This window comes from Dermochelys coriacea, chromosome 4 (genome assembly GCF_009764565.3).
Source record: "Dermochelys coriacea isolate rDerCor1 chromosome 4, rDerCor1.pri.v4, whole genome shotgun sequence".
Classification (NCBI taxonomy): domain Eukaryota; kingdom Metazoa; phylum Chordata; order Testudines; family Dermochelyidae; genus Dermochelys; species Dermochelys coriacea.
In genome coordinates, this window is record NC_050071.1 from 14,005,803 (window position 1) to 14,013,841 (window position 8,039).

General features: G+C 46.9%; 1 long non-coding RNA gene across 1 annotated transcript; it reads left to right on the forward strand.

Moving 5' to 3' along the window:
• The first annotated feature begins 5,304 nt into the window (after positions 1-5,304).
• LOC119855148 lies at positions 5,305-7,094 on the forward strand. Its single transcript, XR_006280871.1, has 3 exons — positions 5,305-5,499; positions 6,281-6,407; positions 7,018-7,094. It is a non-coding gene; the product is annotated as an uncharacterized LOC119855148 (long non-coding RNA).
• The last annotated feature ends 945 nt before the right edge of the window (positions 7,095-8,039 follow it).

Genomic DNA, 8,039 nt, shown 5'->3' on the forward strand with positions numbered 1-8,039 from the left:
GCACATGGGATGTGTGCAGGGAGCTGTCTGGGTGATCTCAAAAGAGAAACTAACCCAGGGGGATTTCTTAAAGTTAAAGTCCCACAAAATATTTCAGGGGTGGGTCAGAGAAAACAGAGTCAAATTATCTCAATTCCAGTCCCTTAGGGTATGTCTACACTACGAAATTAGGTCAAATTTATAGAAGTTGGTTTTGTAGAAAGTGTTTTTATATAGTCGATTGTGTGTGTCCCCACACAAATGCTCTAAGTGCATGTAGTCGGCGGAGTGTGTCCACAGTACCGAGGCAACCGTCGACTTCCCGGAGCGTTGCACTGTGGGTAGCTATCCCACAGTTCCCGCAGTCTCCACCACCCATTTGAATTCTGGGTAGAAAGCCCAGTGGCTGATGGGGCTAAAACATTGTCGCGGGTGGTTCTGGGTACATATCATCAGGCCCCCCTTCCCTCTCTCCTTCCGTGAAAGCAAGGGCAGACAATCGTTTTGCGCCTTTTTTCTTGAGTTACCTGTGTAGACACCATACCATGGCAAGCATGGAGCCCGCTCAGCTAACTGTCATCGTATGTCTCCTGGGTGCTGGCAGACGCGGTACTGCATTGCTATAAAGCAACAGTTTATTGCCTTTTGGCAGCAGACAGTGCAGTATGACTGGTAGCCGTCGTCGACGTAGTCCTGGGTGCTCTTTTAACTGACCTCCATGAGGTCGGGGCACCTGGGCAAACATGGGAGTGACTCAGCCAGGTCATTTCCCTTGTTTCGTCTCAGCAGCCAGCAGAAGACGATGACTGGTAGTCATACTGCACCATCTTCTGCTGAGCACCCAGGAGATGACGATGGCTAGCGCTCATACTGCACAGTCGGCTGCCAGCAAGATGTATAAAGATAAATGAAATGGCTCAAAACAAGAAATAGACCAGATTTGTTTTTTATTCATTTTCTCCTCCCTCCCTCCGTGAAATCAACGGCCTGCTAAACCTAGTTTTGAGTTCTATCCTTGAGGTTTTGAGTTCTATCCTTGAGGGGCCATTCAGTTTCTCACAAAGCCACCCCCTTTGTTGATTTTAATTCCCTGTAAGCCAACCCTGTAAGCCATGTCGTCAGTCGCCCCTCCCTCCATCAGAGCAACAGCAGACAATCGTTCCGCGCCTTTTTTCTCTGCAGACGCCATACCACGGCAAGCATGGAGCCCGATCAGGTCACTTTCGCAATTAGGAGCACATTAAACACCACACGCATTATCCAGCAGTATATGCAGCACCAGAACCTGGCAAAGCGAAACCCGGCGAGTAGGTGACATCAGCGCGGTGACGAGAGTGATGAGGACATGGACACAGACTTCTCTCAAAGCACGGGCCCTGGCAATGTGGGCATCATGGTGCTAATGGGGCAGGTTCATGCGGTGGAACGCCGATTCTGGGCTTGGGAAACAAGAACAGACTGGTGGAACCGCATAGTGTTGCAGGTCAGGGATGATTCCCAGTGGCTGCGAAACTTTTGCATGCGTAAGGGCACTTTCATGGAACTTTGTGACTTGTTTTCCCCTGCCCTGAGGCGCAAGAATACCAAGAGGAGAGCAGACCCTCACAGTAGAAAAGTGAGTGGCAATAGTCCTGTGGAAGCTTGCAATGCCAGACAGTTACTGGTCAGTCGGGAATCAATCTGGAGTGGCCATATCTACTGTGGGGGCTGCTGTGATGCAAGTAGCTAATGCAATCAAAGATCTGCTGATATCAAGGGTAATGACCCTGGGAAATGTGCAGGTCATAGTGGATGGCTTTGCTGCAATGGGATTCCCTAACTGTGGTGGGGCCATAGACGGAACCCATATCCCTATCTTGGCACCGGAGCACCGGCGAGTACATAAACCACAAGGGGTACTTTTCCATAGTGCTGCAAGCACTGGTGGATCACAAGGGACGTTTCACCAACATCAACGTGGGATGGCTGGGAAAGGTACATGATGCTCGCATCTTCAGAAACTCTGGTCTGTTTCAAAAGCTGCAGGAAGAGACTTTATTCCCAGAGCAGAAAATAACCATTGGGGATGTTGAAATGCCTATAGTTATCCTTGGGGACCCAGCCTACCCCTTAATGTCATGACTCATGAAGCTATATACAGGCGGCCTGGAGAGTAGTCACGTGCTGTTCAACTACAGGCTGAGCAAGTGCAGAATGGTGGTAGAATGTGCATTTGGACGTTTAGAAGCACGCTGGTGCAGTTTACAGACTCAGTTAGACCTCAGCGAAACCAATATTCCCACTGTTATTACTGCTTGCTGTGCACTCCACAATATCTGCGAGAGCTAAGGGCGAGACATTTATGGTGGGCTGGGAGGTTGAGGCAAATCACCTGGCTGCTGGTTACACACAACCAGACACCAGGGCGGTTAGAAGAGCACAGGAGGGTGTGGTGCGCATCAGAGAAGCTTTGAAAACCAGTTTCATGACTGGCCAGGCTACGGTGTGAAAGTTCTGTTTCTTTCTCCTTGATGAAACCCCCCACCCCTTGGTTCACTCTACTTCCCTGTAAGCTAACCACCCTCCCCACCTCCCTTCGATCACCGCTTGCAGAGGCAATAAAGTCATTGTTGCTTCACATGCATGCATTCTTTATTAATTCATCACACAAATAGCGGGATAACTACCAAGGTAGCCCAGGAGAGGTGGTGGAGAAGAGAAGCACCAGGACGGGTGGTGGAGGAGGGAAGTACAAGGCCACACAGCACTTTAAAAGTTTAAAACTTTAAAACTCATTGAATGCCAGTCTTCTGTTGCTTGGGCAATCCTCTGGGGTGGAGTGGCTGGGTGGCCGGAGGCTCCCCGACCGCGTTCTTGGGCGTCTAGGTGAGGAGGCTTTGGAACTTGGGGAAGAGGGCGGTTGGTTACACGGGGGCTGTAGAAGCGGTCAGTGCTCTTACTGCCTTTCCTGTGGCTCAACCATACGCTGGAGCATATTAGTTTGATCCTCCAGCAGAATCAGCATTGAGTCCTGCCTCCTCTCATCACACTGCCACCACCTTTCAGCTTCAGCCCTCTCTTCAGCCCGCCACTTACTCTCTTCAGCCCGCCACCTCTCCTCATGGTCATTTTGTGCTTTCCTGCACTCTGACATTGTCTGCCTCCACATATTCGTCTGTGCTCTGTCAGTGTGGGAGGACAGCATGAGCTCAGAAAACATTTCATCACGATTGCATTTTTTTCGCCTTCTAATTTTTGCTAGCCTCTGGGAAGGAGAAGATTCTGTGATCCTTGAAACACATGCAGCTGGTGGAGGAAAAAAAAGGGACAGTGGTATTTGAAAAGACACATTTTATAGAACAATGGGTACACTCTTTCACGCTAAACCTTGCTGTTAACATTACATACATAGCACATGTGCTTTCGTTCCAAGGTCGCATTTTGCCTCCCCCCCATCACGTGGCTAGCACTTCAACCCTCCCGCCTCCCCGTGGCTAACAGCGGGGAACATTTCTGTTCAGCCACAGGCAAACAGCTCAGCAACAACAGGCACCTCTGAATGTCCCCTTAAGAAAAGCACCCTATTTCAAGCAGGTGACCATGAATGATATCACTCTCCTGAGGATAACACAGAGAGATAAAGAAAGAGTTTGAATGTCAGCAAACACAGGCTGCAATGCTTTGTTGTACAATGATTCCCGAGTATGTGCTACTGGCCTGGAGTGGTAAAGTGTCCTACCATGGTGGATGGAATAAGGCTGCCCTCCCCAGAAACCTTTTGAAAGGGAGTACATCCAGGAGAGCCGCGAATGCCAGGGCAAATTAATCATTAAACATGCTTGCTTTTAAACCATGTATAGTATTTTAAAAGGTACACTCATCAGAGGTCCCTTCTCCGCCTGGTGGATCCAGGAGGCAGCCTTGGATAGGTTCGGGGGGTACTGGCTTCAGGTCTAGGGTGAGAAACAGTTCCTGGCAGTCGGGAAAACCGGTTTCTCCACTTTTTTGCTGTGAGCTATCTACAGCCTCCTCATCATCATCTTCCTCGTTCCCAAAACCTGCTTCCATGTTGCCTCCATCTCCATTGAAGGAGTCAAGCAACACGGCTGGGGTAGTGGTGGCTGAACCCCCTAAAATGGCATGCAGCTCATCATAGAAGCAGCATGTTTGGGGCTCTGACCCGGAGTGGCCATTCGCCTCTCTGGTTTTCTTGTAGGTTTGCCTCAGCTCCTTAACTTTCACGTGGCACTGCTTCGGGTCCCTGTTATGGTCTCTGTCCTTCATGCCCTGGGAGATTTTGACAAATGTTTTGGCATTTCGAAAACTGGAACGTAGTTCTGATAGCACGGATTCCTCTCCCCATACAGTGATCAGATCCTGTATCTCCCGTTCGGTCCATGCTGGAGCTCTTTTGCGATTCTGGGACTCCATCATGGTCACCTCTGCTGATGAGCTCTGCATGGTCACCTCTGCTGATGAGCTCTGCATGGTCACCTGCAGCTTGCCACACTGGCCAAACAGGAAATTCAAATTCAAAAGTTCGCAGGCCTTTTCCTGTCTACCTGGCCAGTGTATCTGAGTTGAGAGTGCTGTCCAGAGCGGTCACAATGGAACATTCTGGGATAGCTCATGGAGGCCAATACCGTCTAATCGTGTCCACAGTACCCCAAATTCGACTCAGCAAGGCCGATTTCAGCGCTAATCCCCTTGTTGGGGGTGGAGTAAGGAAATCGATTTTAAGAGCCTTTCAAGTCGAAAAAAAGGGCTTCGTCGTGTGGACGGGTGCAAGGTTAAATCGATTTAACGCTGCTATATTTGACCTCAATTCCTAGTGTAGACCAGGGCTTAATCCCAAATGTGAGTTGACTCATCTTTGGGGCCTTTAAATATTAACAGAAATACTGCACTTTTTTCCTATTAGTATGTCCTTCACACTTGCATAGAATTTGAAGTGAAAATTTTGGTCCATGTTTCCGAGCAAGATTCCTAAGAGATATGAGAAAACAGGGCACCCTTAATGGAGGGCCAGGAGCTAAGATAATTTGACTCCCTTCTCCCCATTCCTCACTCCACACGATATTTATTTGTGGCTTTCACTTCAAGAATTTCCCCGGAGTTATTTTTGCCTAGGAGAGCATAAAGGCAGCTCCGCTCCCTGCACACATAGAGGCGAGCATTGATCACTTCCTAAGACTCACTGAAAGTGAAACCGAGTTTGTTTCCTTACAAGAAATCAGGAATTTCAATTAAAAGGGAACAGTTGGCAAAGGAAAAGAATGGTCACGTGTTGGGACTTTCCTGCACAGATTGAATAATCTCTGGTTATTTTAGCTGTCATGACAATAATCAAGACCAATCAGCATAAAGGAGGGAAAAGGCTTAGAGTATAAATGTACACTGGGAAACACTTTGTCTCAGGCACTCCTCAACCTCTCTCAGACATCCAAGAATAATACAGAAGAACCTTCGCTCTCATCACCATGAAGGGAACCTGGGCTGTTATCCTTTGTTCAGTGCTCCTGCTTGCAGCTGAAATTCAAGGTAAGAGGCAGCAATATCACAAAAGACGTGTAGTACAGTGAGAAAGCCAGAGGTGTAATTAACTGGAAAGCTGTGTAGAATAAATACTTGGAACTTCACTTTTGTGGCAAAAAAGTATCTCAGTTCAGGGTTTGTGTTCTACTGCCACTCACAAACATCTGTCCACTCTGCTTGTGTCTAGAAGGTGTGTGTTGTCCACACAGGACTCGGACTGATCTGCTTGTATTTAGCAGGGAAATGAATATGACAGTTTTTGGCAGACTTGGATTTCTGCCCAGACTGTCCCGGTAAAGGTGTGAAATCAGCCTCAGTCTATCATATTTTTGTCTTGTTTTAATCATCAGAGGAAGACAGTTTGGGCCTCATCCAAAGCACATTCAAGTCAGTGGGAACTTTCCCACTGATATTAAGGGGTGTTGGATCAGACCCTTTGTAAGCAACAATGATTTTAGGTCCAACTGCTCCCTCTGTTCATTCACTCCCATCACTTTTACACCGGGGTGACTCCTGTTTTCCATTGATTCGTGTGAGAGCATAATCAGGCCCTCTGACTTCAAAACTAATAAGATGAAGGCAAAAGAGTGTAACGCTTTTTGTAACATTGTCCTAATGTAAATATGCACACGGTAAAATTGCAGGACAAATGACTCTGCAGCCCTGAGGATGAAATGGAGTGTTTTCAACCTCTCCTCTTCCAACTTAAACATATTTTACTGAAGGCATCTCAGGTATCTAATATCATTCTAATCTCTCTCTCTCTCATGGCACATTTCTTTTTTAGGGCAGCTGACCTCTGGACATGGACGTTGCAGCTGTACAGAGAAAGGTTCTGATTTCATTCAGCGAAAAGCCTTAGGAAAAATAGAAGTGTTTCCCAAGAGCTTTTCCTGTGATCACGTTGAGATTATGTGAGTAATGACTTAACTGTTCAGGTATCACCACTCAGAGGGGCTGCTTGTTGCAATGGCAGGAAATATGGGGATTTTTCCCCCTTTAACGTAACCCCAGGTTCTGATGTCCATCTCCGTATTCTAAGCAAAGCGAAGTGCAATGAGGCTAGAGACTAAGGCCCAGGTCATCAGCTGGTATAATCAACACAGCTTCACAGACTTCAATGGAAATACACCAACCGAAGACTAGCCTGGAGGGTGGGATTCTCCAGGGCTCTGTGCCTTGTTTAGTCAATGACCCCAGATCTGAATAGGAGCATTTTGCACTCAGTTGGCACGGGGTAAATGACTACACAGGTTGTAGGGAATCAGGCCATGAGGCTAGATGAGAACCTAGATCCCACTTGCTAGGTGCATATAAATACATCAGGTAGATCATTCTAATGTTTCAGCTGATTTGAGGCCTTTCAAATTTATATTCCCTCCCAGCTCATGGTGACTAGGTAGCGTATCACTCAGCTTACCAAGGGCCAGACTCCTGCTATTCAGACTCTGATCCCAGATTACAAAGAGAATGGTGACCTTTCCATTATATGGAAATAAATTCTGTTTTCTTCGTTCATTAAAGTGCTACAATGAAACCCACTGGAGAGCAAAAATGCTTAAACCCTAATTCTAAATCGGTACAGAAGATGATGAGAGCCCTCATCAAGAAAAGGTAGGTTTCCCATCTGTCCACAGGGAAAAACTCTCATGTGCTTAAGAGCTCACTTTATTCTTATACATCAGTGAGATACAACTTTGCACCTATTCGATGGTCACTGCAGTGTCACAGCCTGTGCCTGAACCACTGCTCACAGCGTCCTCAGTAACCTGCATTGCAACCCCAGAAAATGGCATATTTCTTGGGACACAGTATAAAGTATCCGGGGTATACAGAACCCCCCCTTGCAGCAATACCCCCTGCTTCACACAGAAGAGCAGGTCAAATGCACTGCATTGTTTCAAAGAGAAAAACAAGTTTGTTTAAGCAGCCTGTGTGTCTCAGGCTCAGTACTAAACTCACTTGTGCTGAATTTTGGGGATCTTTACCCATGTCTGGGCTTCAAAAGCTGGGAAGAATGGCCACCCATGATGCCTATTGAGAAATCACATAATCCTGTAGGACCAGACTGTGCCACATTTACCCTCGCTGAGTAACACCTTACTCCACAAGTAATCCAATAGAAAGCAATGGGACTATTCATAGACTAAGGTGCCAATCAGCTTAACCCTGGCAGAATCTGGTCCTTTAAATTTAACCTACTGTTCTACCAAGTACTCGATGGCCCTGGTTCTGATGTGACTTAAATTGGTGTAAATCAGGAGTAAGTCCACTGGAATGGCACAGCATATAGCTAGTGTGAGAGGAAAATCAAGCCCTCTCTATGTGAAATCCAGAAAGAAAAATTCTAATGAAAGGATAAAGTTCCCACTGTCTTTTATTTTGACAGGTCTTCACAAAGCACTCACCGGTAAAGGAGAAGAACTAAAGACCACTTCAACTGACCATTTAGATTTTAGGATTTCAGTGCTTCAGGCTTCCTATCGAGTGAGCAATGAACTTGAGTCTGCTTCCTCCATCTGGCTCTTCAACTTTTAAAATACAAA